At 35.1% G+C, this 13634-nt stretch overlaps 1 protein-coding gene and 1 pseudogene across 3 annotated transcripts in view; one reads left to right on the top strand and one right to left on the bottom strand.

Moving 5' to 3' along the window:
- The window catches only part of LOC141458848 (uncharacterized), a 60176-nt gene that overhangs the window by 5228 nt on the left and 41314 nt on the right, over positions 1 to 13634 (top strand). The gene's annotated exons all lie outside the window — the stretch shown is intronic.
- Positions 4643 to 4722, bottom strand: LOC141459036 (U4 spliceosomal RNA; annotated as a pseudogene).

The raw sequence follows: 13634 nt of genomic DNA, 5'->3' as shown, positions 1-13634 counted from the left end.
TCGAAAGTACTCTATCGTATCCTTAATTTCTAATTCTTCCAAGCATTCCTTTGAAGCTATCTTCTTCTTAAATATCCTGAACGAAAAATTCAGCATACCGGAAACTGAACTAGATACTAGAGTAACTATAGGTTCCTCACCTTAACTTTTTATTATTATTATTCTCGAGATTGTTGGACGAGGAGTTAATTCTAAGGTCGTAATTTTCTCGGATAGTCAGGCTGCTCTACGAGCTATTAGTTCCTACCAGGTCAACTCAAGGCTGGTTTGGGACTGTCTGGATGCCCTGAAGGAAATTAGTGACCAAAATAAGGTCTTTCTGGTTTGGGTACCTGGGCATTCAGGACATAAAGGAAACGAAGTGGCAGATTTATTGGCCCGGGAAGGCTCTGCGGGACACTTCGTTGGCCTGGAGCCCTGTTTTGGGGTTTCGAAGTGTGTTAAGACTGCAACCATTAATTTGTGGGTGCAGAGTAGGTCTCAGGAGTGGTGGCTCGCCACCACTGGACAGAGACAGGCGAAGAAGTTCATTAGAGGCTATTCGCCGAGGCTGACTGCAGAATTAATCCGCCAAGGCCGCGTGGGGCTATAAGGATAATTGTAGGCCTATTAACTGGGCCACAGGCAGGCTCAGAAAATACATGCATCGCATGGGCCTGGCAGATGATAGCCTTTGCAGGTTCTGTCAGGAGGAGGAGGAGGAAACGGCACTGCACGAGTTGTGTCAGTGTGAGGGGCTTGTATGGCTAAGGATGTTACTTCTCGGGGAGGAAAAACCAAGGCCTGAGAGCTTTACCCAGGAGTCACTCTTCAGAATTAAGAGTCTGATTAAACGGACTGGTCTGGAGGGCGAGCTCTAAAGTGAGGGGAGCCACAATAGATCCAAAGGGGTCGCAGTGGCGTAGGCCTTGAGGCCGCCCTAATTTAATCTATTCTATTCTATTCTCATCAAATTGATTCATTCGCTGCACTGGCACGTCAAAGACAAACTAATGCACAAACGAAGCATTTATTTCATTCACGTTTAAATGAATAAATTATGATAGATAATTTTTTAGGACAGCTACACAGATTAAACTTTGAAATGACTAATGAAATACACACCTTCTAATCAATTGCATAAGTCTATTAAAAAAATCCACATTATTGAAGAAGACCTGTTATACAAGATAACCAAGAGAATTGTCACTTCCAAAACAGGCAATTTAGTAATCAAATAGAAAATTTATAATCAATACTTTAATAAAATTCCAAAATGGTAAAAACTTTGCGTGTTTTAAATATTTATTTTGAGTTAAATAGAGAATTATGGAAATACCTGAAGGCAATAGAGAAAATGTGAAATATACGCTTTTAGGAAATTTAAAACATCCAGTTTTCGATAAGTGATGGAGTAATATTACAATCTAATATTATATTAATAATAATTTATTTTAAATATAACTCTATTTAGTAATTATCGTATTACGAAAAACAGCAATTTATTTAACGATGTCACAGTAATTGACATACTTTATTTGGTAGAATAGTTAGCAATTAACTTGTAGATAAAACAAAGCTAACTTAAGTGGAAAATGAGGCATGAAACAAATTGAGTACAACTCAACTCAATCTAGATAAGTAACAATTTGTCTGGCCATAGTTTTTTTTAGCCCAAAAAGTCCCATTTTTCGTTTTGAATAGAATTGAAACTGGAACAGATAAGTTATCTATAGCAGTAGATAAGAGTATTTTCATTTGAATAACAAAAGAATTTCAGGTATCTTTAACCACAATTTGATTATGTAAAAAACATTATGTTTTGGAAACAGTTGGCGAGCCTGACTTCCTTGATAATGTGCACGCGATGTTGGTATCTGAATGAAAGACCTCCACAGTTGAGATCTCAGCCAGAAAAACAAACAAGGAAGCTGTCTATCTTTTAAAAGAGTTTAACTGTCGTAACCGCTCATTAATTAAACAAATAACAGGATTTTAAAACAAAATATCGTGTTAGTCAAACAAATCCCCCTTCGCTATACAATGAAATTTAAGTATTACAAGAGGACATAAATCTTTAAAAAAAAAAAAAACTATCAATCTAGTTCAGGTCGCTTTAAAAGTAATGATGGTTACAGCAGCCGTCAAAACGGAAGTAATGCACGCAAATACTGCCCATTGTTTCACGTCCAAGGATACAGGGTTAGAAGATTGACGAGTCACAGGTATAACGCGTGGCTTTAACAGCATCCTCGTTCCCTAGAACTCTGGTGGGCTTAGGAGACCAAAGAACTGTGGACAGTATTCATCGTTTCCATGGTATGGCTCAGTTATCGTACAACTGTTGGGCGTAAAGCTCGCCTGAAGAAATAGACATTAATTTACGTACTTTTTATTCAAGAAATCAAAAAAGATTTCCAATAAAAAGTCAGTTCCTAAAATTTTGTATGATAGCAAACTTTACTTAACTAGTGAGAAAAAGAAAAAATTTATCAACTGTTAAGAGAAATAATTACAGTAAACGAAAGTGAAGATTTGTTAATTGCCTTCCTTTTCTGATCAAGTTTAGATTTTTTTTTCTGCCCGGTGAACTTTGATGTACAAACAAAATTTAAAAGCTCTCTTTAATAATTAAATAATTTTGTACATTTTACCGAACATAAAGTTACATAATTTATATTTTAAAAATAAAATAAGCCATTAATAATTTATTACAAATGATTAGGCACATCGGTTACCTTTCTCATTTAAACAGTTACGCATTCCATACTATTTGTGAGAACATACTGTTTGATAGAATTATGGCAAAGACAATTATCATGTTGAGCTCTAAACAAATAATTATTTATTAATATTTATACGTTATTGGTTGTCATAAACGCTGGCGCCACGATAGCTGAGCGGTTAGATAGGCTAGACCCGCAAAGCTAAGATGTATTGTTGGTTAGTGGGTTCGATTCCCCTGGTCTAGGTCTTGGATTTAATTTAATGGTTAATATGAGAACTTTATATCAAAGTTCACTAATCGCCTAATTAGCTTACTAATCGTCTCCGTCCAAGATTTCTAATTTAGTAGTTAGACGTAAAGCCGCCTGGAAAAACAAACATAACTTTACTTTTCTTATTAATTACGCAATTCGTCCGATCTGAATCCATTAAGAACCAAATTTTTCCAGCTTTCAATCAATAAACACAAAAAACTATCAATGTCCGACAGGAAAATACGTGTAAAGAAAATTCGTGTTCATTATTAAAAATTTAAATGATAAAAAGAAAATAAAATAAATTTACGTTGATGAACCACTAAAAAAATTTACAAACCCCTCGCACATAAAAATGAATTAACTATAAAAAAAAAAAAAAATGGATGCTTGATGCGGTATTTTGTCAAAGTAATGAAGCAAAATGACGAAATCGACCAATGTTATAACATGGTACATTGCAGAAGATTTAAGTATGATCATTATCGTAAAGATGAGTGTATGTGGTAAGAGGTTGCAAACTACTTAAGACTTTAAGAGATGTGATTAGTACGTAACAGAATACAAAAAAATATGGAAATAAAAGAGATTAAATAGAAATTACAAGAAAGAAATTCTTTAAAAGATACAGTAATACGTATCTACCATGATATTTAAATTTATATTCATCGGATTACAATAATTATGCTAAATTATACAACATAAAGAACGTCATAAGAAATGACAATCGTAATTTTATAGTTAATGTCACTTAACGCGACACAGCATTATTCCAAGACAATAAAAATTAAGATAATTCATTAGAGATACATCGTTATTCTGTAATGCACCACCTAGAATGCATTTACACGCTTAAATAGTTTAATTAGCAGCCAGATTTTAGAGTAATTCCTGATTTGTAAACAACAAAATTCGTTGGTTAAGAGAAGGAAGAATTCTTGGATTAGAGCACCCAAATTATTAATGGAGGTACTGACGCGGAATGTCGATGGATAATCGTTTTATTTTGATTACCGCAATCTAAAAGCAGATTTCTTTAGAAAGGTTGCCAATAAAGTTAGGGATGGATTGGAACTAAGAAATATCTTAGGCACCAGACTTCTAGGTGTCTCTAAAAGTCAACTAATGATATGAAGTTCGAAATGTTACTTTGATGAGATGAAAAGAACAAGGTTGTTATGCAAGCTCTGGGTAATTAATGATGTCTACAGTCCGTACAGTGGTTACAGTGCATTAAAAACAGATAACTACCTCTTTTGCATCTACGTAACATAATAAGAGTGTAAAGGTGAAGAATTATAATGAAATTTTATGATTGCTTTTTAAAAACACATGTCATTTGCATTGAATTAGCAACCGCATTCAATTTTAGCTCTCTTAAACTGTACAACGGATATAGTCAAAACTGGATTTAATATCGATTTTATTCTTACTTCCTCGCACATTTTATGGGAACATTGTTTGTCGGAGAAAGTAAAGTAAAGTAATTGCCTATTTTTTCAGGTGGGGCTTAACGTCCAACTACCATTTACTAGGTGTCGTGGACGGAGGCAACTAGCAAACGTACTTTACTATTTCTCATTTAACCATTAAATAAAATCCAAGGCCAAGACCGGGAATCGAACCCAGTACCACAATGCATATTAGCTTTGCAGGTCTCGCCTCTTAACCGCTCGGCTACCGTGGCGCCTAGTTTTCAACTAGCAATAATCGTACCTCAGGAGGCCTTCATTGCTTACGATTATTACCACTGCGCAAGGTTTCTGTCTGAGAAAGTATAAACAAGAACAATCGTCTCAAATTTCGAACAAGTGGACTATACTCAAAATTCAGAGTTTCAACATTCGACTACTAAGGCGCTATCGATTACTCGAAAGCGCCTTCGACGATCTAATCACTCATATAATAACAAAGGGGTGATATACACTAAAACCCACCTGGACGTACTGGTATTAAACTGTAGGGTTCAACGGAACGCTCCAATCTTCAGCAAATTCAATCTCTTCTGTTGAAAAAGTGTCCATTCCAATCCTCTTTTCGGACGTGACATTTTACTGAAGCGATATTTTAACCAACGCCTCTAAACTTTTATTTAAAAAATTTTTCGTTGATTTAAGGTTACATCTGTAAGTATCAGTTAAGTGCTAAGAAGGAACTCATTACGGTAATTAAAATTTTGTTTCAAAAAATAACCAGAACGGAAATGCCATCCTAGGGATACGTATACGAGGTATGTTCAAAAAATAAGGTGAATTTTCAAATTTCGCGGGCTACGTACATTCGAATTTCGATTGTCTTTTTTTTTTATGTTGGTACACTTGTCTCGAACATATTTTCAAAGTTGTAGCTATATAGCATGTTTAGTTTGTATGTTAGAGGCATAAATAAGACAAGTGTTTTGCGAGTTCGGCGATTTTCTTCTGTCGAAAAAAATGGATCAACGAATTTGAATCAAATTTTATGTAAAAATTGGAATTAAGTGCTCAAAAACACTTGAAATGTTGAGAGTGGCGTACGGTGAGAGTACTCTTGTGTCAAAAAAATGTTGTACAAGTGGTACAAGCTTTTCACAGAAGGTCGAGAAGATGTGAATGACGACGCTCGCCCTGGACGCCCCAGCACATCAACAACCGATGAAAATGTTGAGAAGAATCGTCGAATCACAATTAGAGAAGTTGCTAAGGTTGTCGGCATATCGGTTGGCACATGTCCTGCAATTTTTTTCGGAAATTTTGGGCATGAAGCGTGTAGTAGCGAAGTTCGTTCCAAAATTGCTGAATTTTGATCAAAAAAACCGTCGCATGAGCATCGCTCAGGAATTGTTGAATGACATTATCATGTCTCAGCCACCGTATTCACCAGATTTGGCGCCCTGCGACTTTTTCCTGTTCCCATGATTGAAGAGACCCATGAAAGGACGGAGATTTGCGACGATTGAGGAGATAAAAACCGAATCGCTGAGAGAGCTCAAGGACATACCAAAAAGTGCATATCAGAACTGTTCCGAGGATTGGAAAAAACGCTGGCACATATGTATTATATCTGAGGGGGACTACTTTGAAGGAGACAAAATAAAAATCGATGAATAAATAAATATTTTTTAAGAAAAATGAAAATTCACCTTATTTTTTGAACTCACCTCGTATAGTAATTTTTCACGATTTTTTATCGCAAAAAACTGTTTACTAATACTTTCTTGTACGTAAATTGGTGGTACCCGGAAGTTGGGTAGGTAAAGCCAGCATTATTAACCCTAAAACACCGACATTACCTCACCACATTAGTGAAGTGAATGGAGATTAATTTTTTCAAATTTCAATTTTTTGATTAATGAAAGAAAATTAGGAACGCCTTCCATTAGTCTAGTTTTTTTTTGCAAATTATTTTATTAAAGTGAAAAGATCAATTTCAAGAGGAGGAGGTTTACAAATTATAGAAGTTATCCACAGTTTCCTTTCTTCAGAGCGGAAATATTGTCCAGATGATTGATGACTAGATAAAACTATACGCCGGTTTTATTGAAAGTAAATTAATCACAAATTATGAAAATTAAAGTGAGAATTTCCACACTAAAGTATCGTTTTATAGTAATATTCTATTTACTGTCACTAATTAAAATAAAAATAAGCAATAATCACAGTATCAAATAAAAAAAGATACCAAAATAGCGCAGCCATGATATATCACAAGAACATAAATAAAGACACCATTGATAGAGAGAAAACAAATCAGCTTGAGGAGGCACTGGCAGTGTGATGACAGGTTGAAAAAACACATCAATCATTGACTGAGCATTATTCTTAACAAGCTAATGTACCTTCCGTTTCATCCAGATAAAAAGTATAATTCACACCACTTAATTATTATTATTATTATTTATTTATTGCTTTTAAATTTTGTACAATTCATAGCAAGGGTTGGTCTCGGTTACACATTATTATATATCTATATACAACACACAATAGAGTGATACATACAATTTTATAATATATTTGCTAATAATTATACACAATTAAATAACTATGAGATAGAGTATACAAATAAAAAGAAAGAAAAAGTAAACAAATCTGCGTTTAAAAAACAAACAAATAAGAAATATCAACCCACAAGTACGAGGGGGTACCCAAAAATAACCGGAATTGCGTTGCCGCGCATGGAGCTTATGTAGTACGCATTTCTGCCGCTAGACGTGTATAGCGCAATTCCTTGCCAGTTCAGTCCTGCCTGTGTTGTCTGCCTGGCTTGTTCTGTTCATCTGCAGTGATTGTTTTTACCAGCGCTGTTTTGTTCTTTTTTCGTTTTTTATGATGGCAAGTTTAAGTGAAGCTCTGAAATTTTGTTTTCTACTCGGCAAAAATGCTGCTGAAAGTGTTTTAATGTTGAAAACAGCTTACAAAGATGACGCTATGGGAAAAACTCAAGTGTACGAGTGGTTTACTCGGTTTAAAAATGGCGACATGTCGATTGATGACAAACCTCGTTCTGGACGTCCATCAACTGTCCGAATCGACGAAAATGTTGAAAAAATTCGAGAGCTGGTGTTCACAGACCGTCGACAGACAATTGATCAACTGTCAGAGAGTAGTGGGTTATCTTGGAGCTCGGTTCAGCGAATTTTAACGGAAGATTTGGGGATGAAAAGGGTTGCTGCCAAGTTTGTTCCTCGAGTTCTGACTGACAATCAAAAAGAACATCGAGTTGAAACATGTCGTGCTTTGAAACAACAGCTTGAAACTGATCCAGACTTTCTGTCAAAGGTCATTACTGGTGATGAGTCATGGTGCTATGGTTATGATCCAGAAACAAAGCAACAGTCGAGCCAATGGAAGACGTCATCTTCACCCCGACCAAAAAAATGTCGTCAAGTCAAGTCAAACATCAAAACAATGCTGATTTGCTTTTTTGATGCCAAAGGCGTAGTCCATTCAGAGTTTGTCCCCCCAGGTCAGACCGTCAATCAAACCTTGTATTTGGAAGTTTTGAAAAGATTGCGCAATAGTGTTCGCCCAAAAAAGACCCGATTTGTGGCAAACAGGAGACTGGTTCTTCCACCACGACAATGCACCTGCACACACAGCCATCTTTGTTACACAGTTTTTGGCTAAAAATGGCATGGTTCCGCTGCCCCACGCACCTTACTCGCCTGACCTGGCTCCGTGCGACTTTTTCTTATTTCCACACATGAAAAAGGGCATGAAAGGTCACCGATTTGACAACATTGAAGAGGTCAAGAAACAAACGAAGAAGGAGCTGTCAGCCATTTCTAAAGATGACTACAAAAAATTTTTCGAACAGTGGAAGCACCGGTGGGACAAATGTATTAGTTGTAATGGAGAGTATTTTGAAGGGGATAAGGTTGTTCTGTAAAAAATTTGTAAATAAATAGCTTTTAAAAAATAATTCCGGTTTTTTTTGGGTACCCACAAGTATAGCTCTTAGCCTTAATGCATTATAAACATAAAAATATATACTTTTTAATTTACTCAAGTTATCAACCAAAAGGAGATCATCTACTTGGTCTTGAAACTTTACATTCGATCGCACATAACTTCTTAAATAAGTGTCCCTAAAGAAAGATAATACAGTACACTCAAACAAAAAATGTGCAAATTCATCTTTAGAACATTTACATAAAGAACAAACATTATCAGGATTGAAGCTATGAACAGTTCCATTTAGATAAATTCTAGGTTTGATTTTGCTCATTAGGCGGATTTGTGACAAAGTCCGAATAAATTTAGGATCACATCTGAAGTAGATGTATGGTTCAGGCAAACCAAGAAGGCTTATGCTTCTAAAATAGTTATTAAAGGAAGCATGAGTCACAGAAAGTACATCCTTACTCAACAAATTATTATTAAAACTTTCTGTCAAGGAGTTTTTCCTTTTTCCAAATTCCTCCGAACTTTGCGCTAGCCACACATCGTCGCCACCTATAGACAATAAGAGTCTTCTAAATTCCATTACCCAGTTATAAGGCCATTGAATAGTATCTGACTGTTCAAACAAACCATTATAGCAGACTCTTGGTAGACTATCATGAGGTAGATTTAAGATTTTTGACCAGAATCCCAACATTCGTTTAAAAATTAGAGCTTTAATATGCAGCCGATTACTTTCCAAACGGACAAAAGCGTCAGGCGTATTGCGAGAAAGATGCAGTAACGATTTTAGGAATTTTAAATGCACTCTTTCCAGAAGGTCGAAATAATTATGGCTCCAAATTTCCGAAGCATAGAGTAAAACACTCGAAACCATACTGTCAAAGATGTACATCTTATCCCTCCAAGAGTTGCACCCGGATCTGGCTATGAGACTCAACACGGAAGCCATAGCGACAGAACTTTTTTTTACAAAGTGCTTGGCCGCTAAGATAAACTTGGCGGAGGCGGAAAAAGGGACCCCTAAGTACGAAGCGCTGTTTACTAAACTTAGCTTACTTCCTTCATATAAAAAATCCCTTACTTTCTTCGTTCTACCTCCTTTGTGACAGTGTAGCACTACCGTTTTTTTGTGGGTTCACTTTAATTTGATTAATTTCACAGTAATCCGACAGCAATTTCAATTTATTTTGTGCATCATACCAAGAATAAGAGGTTATTGCCACGTCATCTGCATACATTAAGATCGTGACATCCTTACCACCCTTAAGGTGAATACCCTCCACACCTCTTTCCCTAAAAAAACCTACAAAATCACTCAGGTAAAAATTAAAAAGCAGCGGACTGAGCTTTTCCCCCTGCAGAACCCCCTGCGACACTTCTATCACCACTTAATTGTGACAGCTCTAAAGTATAGGTAAGTCCCAGAGAAGTCTCTGAATTGATTTACTTAAGTATTTTTACACATTTTTTTGAGTTTGAGGTCCTTGAATTTGAAAAAAAAAAATGGCTTCAAAAATCTTCCTTCAACTTTGTACGCTTACGGTACACGTAGTTCTATAACTTTTAGTGATAAAATTTTCCAAAGAAAATGCTTTTTAAGTCAGTTTTAGCGAAGAGAACAAAGTATCATTTAAGTATAATATATGGACCCATTATCTCTGTAATACTAATAGACAGACACTCCAATAGGAAATTAAAAGGCAAAATTTGGTGAAAAACCTGCCCAATCTGCGATTGTGATGAGAGAAAATCGGCTAAGTTTTCGCATCAAATTTTTCCGTAGAAAAGGAAGTTCAAATCCAAGAGAAAAAAAAAGTTCAATTTAGGATTGTTGAGGACAATCGGATAAAGAGATGCTGTGCACTCTATCCACACTTTCCAAAAAAAAAAAATCCCTTTAGACTCCAAAAGTATTTGCCGCATAAATCCCTCTTTTTAATTCTGTGGATATCGAAATTCTTCTAAGTTTTCATTTTATGATTTGAATGCTGATCCCATGTTTTGCAATCTTTTCAAGAAATTCCAAGCAGGAAACGATTTGGACCTGCAATTTTTGTAAACAATCTTCAAATTTCTGATCCACAAACAAAATGGCTCCTCACAAAAAAAAAAAGAAAAAAAAGTTACTTGATTGTTAAATTTGTTCACTTACTATTGTAACCTAATTCTCACCAAAACACAGTTTAACAGTAAAATAGCCAATTTTCACGCAGTTTTATTCTAGATATTTCTAAACCAAAACTGTTCATGTCATTTGTGATTTGTCATCCCTGCAGATACTATTATTGTCCAATAGCAATCATTGTTCCTCTTTATCTTCTATCACTAGCATAGCCTCTGATTTACTCGAGTTAAAATTTTTAGATACTCCGTAAAACTGTTCCATCAGTTTTCTTGTCATGTGCGCTTTCATGGTTATGGACTAGATTAACTGCTAGTTAGTAAACTTTATATGCTTATATCATCTTCAATGTTTGTATCTTTCACGATTTAGTTTAACCAATTTCCCTACATTGTGTGAAAATCAAATAGATACTTTTCTAGTAATATTTATCTAATGCTCTCATTGTAAGAATGGTTACTGTGTAAGATCCTATGTCCTGGTAATACGAGAATAGTTAAATAAAGAGAGTATTGTGACAAAGTGCTTTGTGTGAAATATGAAGTGATCAGAAGGAAAATTGAGGCGTCACGTTGGGGTCGAGTACCGCAATTCAAAGATGTACCCCGGTTCTGGATTAGCCTTGTATTTTTGTAGTAAAGTTCGGATATCCACCACTGTCCTTAATTCCTACTTCTTTCTATAGTAAAGTTAGTCATTTCTTTTTCACTGGTCATCGCAAGTAGTTAGAGTTGCTTGAAATGTCGGCTACTCTCATCTGGAGACTTAAATTCTCTAGATGAAATTGCGAAGTATGTAACCACCCTTCTAGCTTCTTTCTTAGACGAGAAATTTTTAAGGGATAAAAGGGCTTAAACATTTCAATTTCTTATACAGTTCAACGCTCAACATGAATTCATTGCCAAATATTTCGAATAATGTGCCATTTCTTCCATAATTCGCCTTTTTGTCCAATTGGGAATATCAAGAAATTGTCTGTCAATAAGAATCAGACACGCCCTTTCTGCTGCCGCCTTCACGCGTTCGGAAGATGTCCTCTATTACTGAATTGTCTTCTCCATAATTTATAAAACTTTCACTTTGATCACGATAAAATGTTTTTTGGAACTTATTCTGTCTGGACTAGATATGTCTAAAATGTAAACTTCTTTTCTTAGGTAATAAACGTCGGACATAAAATGTTAACATAATAAAGAAAAATCTTATTTTATATGGCTACATAATTTAAAATAACAGTATAATTTCAATATAAATTATTATGTAATAATGATAATATTATGCGTTTACTGTGAACTTACGTAGTGAGCATCTAACTTTATAAAACTTTATATATTTTTTGGGGATTTATTTGAAAACGGCTTCCAAAAATCACCTTTCAACTGAATACGCTTACAGTACACGTAGTTCTATAACTTTTAGTGATAACACTTTCCTAAGAAAGTCCTTCTGAAGTCAGTTTTAGGGAAGAGAACAAAGGCTCCATCATCAATGTATCATTTAAGTATAATAAACTTAAAAAATACTGAGAAAAGTCGGAATTTTGGCCTAGATTAACCAAAAAAAATATGTGATTTTAATGTTAAATAATCATTGACCACTGCAAGGCTGGATGTTACAAGACTGGGTTGTCCTTATTTCATAATATAGGTAGAAAACAGTGAAAAAATTCGAGATTCCGTCCTAAAAGATTGTAACTATAACATACCTATAAAAACTACAACTATAAGCTATAGAAACTATAACTTAGCAATAAACAGCGGTACAGATAAAGGCCGATCACTTTTATTTGCAACTTTTGTCGCAAGAAAAATGGATTTTTTTTAGAGAATCCCCCTGAGAGGTCGTTCGCTCTCTAATAAGCTAGAACAGTACCATGTTCGGTACTACCTGAGCTCATTAATGGTTATCACCATGGAAGCGGGGAATGATGAAGATTATAGAAGGTAAGTAGTCAAGCTGTTGCTTGATTTTGTAACGTTCGACCAGAAGATAATACACACAATACCAAATACTCCAATGTTTTATCAATAGAATATAAATAAATAAGTTTCACTTAAACTGGAAATAAACTCATATATTATAATCGAATATATATATCGATAGGTAGATTTCATCAGGTAAGAATCAATTTATGTTTCAGTGCTTCAGTTATATACTAGTGTGTTTATAAAACTGTTTGTAAATGAAGTGAAAGTTTAGAAAAGAAGAGTCTTATCCCCACCATTGCCTACTCAACAAGTACTTAATATTTAAGAGAGGCTTCTAACTTCCAGCAAGTTTCCGCATTTCTTTCAGTTTGTCGAGTAGCTGTAGAGTAAGCGATAGTACGATTCACGATTGGTGACGTTGGAAGTTGTTCATAAAGACATAATTAAGCTCACTAAATGTAGGACATTAAAAAAAAAAGCTATGTTGTTTGTCTTCTACTTTTGGTAGACGATCTTAAGTACTTCATGATCTCTTTCTACTTCTTCAAGTGAAAATTTAATGACTTGTAATTTGTTTTCTTTTATTTTTTTGCCTGCCAAAATAGTTTTTATGTACTACCTTCCTCTTTTGAACAAAGGAATTTAGCGAGTCACGTTTCATTTGATAACAATAGATATCAGAGTTGAATAATGCTCAGTTTTCTTAGAGTTTAAGAGATGTTATATAAGTAGAAAGAAATTTAATGCCAAATCTAGTGCTATCTGCTGGGTTCTCATACACACAGTTCTTATTAAGGTGCTAATAATTAAGAATTTGCGTACGGTTTTCAGGCCAAGGTAGTTGGTTTAATTCTATTGCTGGGATCCTCTACAACTATCCTTTTTTTTCTATCCTGTACAACCACCTCCACCTAGTGGAGATACTTAGTCAACGTGCAAAGAAATGAAGTTGATTGGTAAATGCGCTTGACTAACACGCGGAGATGTCCACCTCAACTTCAGGCAATTCTTCTTCCCGTATACTTTCTTTTCCTACAAGTCTCTACAGTTCACTTCCGGTTATAGGCAATTTTTTTCTGTTTTGATAGTGCACCGTCCGAAGTAAACTCAGAAGTGAACATTAATAATTACAATAGTTGTACTGAATGTAGTACTAAAGCAGTATGATGGAAACTACTCGTATAAAGAAGGAAATTCGAAGAAGTTAAATAAGGAGTTGGCACGACTGGCTTACATCGAG

This window comes from Rhodnius prolixus, unplaced genomic scaffold (genome assembly GCF_049639745.1).
Source record: "Rhodnius prolixus isolate KJV_2025 unplaced genomic scaffold, Rpr scaffold_5, whole genome shotgun sequence".
In the NCBI taxonomy this organism is placed as follows: Eukaryota; Metazoa; Arthropoda; class Insecta; order Hemiptera; family Reduviidae; genus Rhodnius; species Rhodnius prolixus.
The sequence above is the reverse complement of the archived record's forward strand: the minus strand, read 5'-3'. Positions and strand labels throughout refer to the sequence as shown.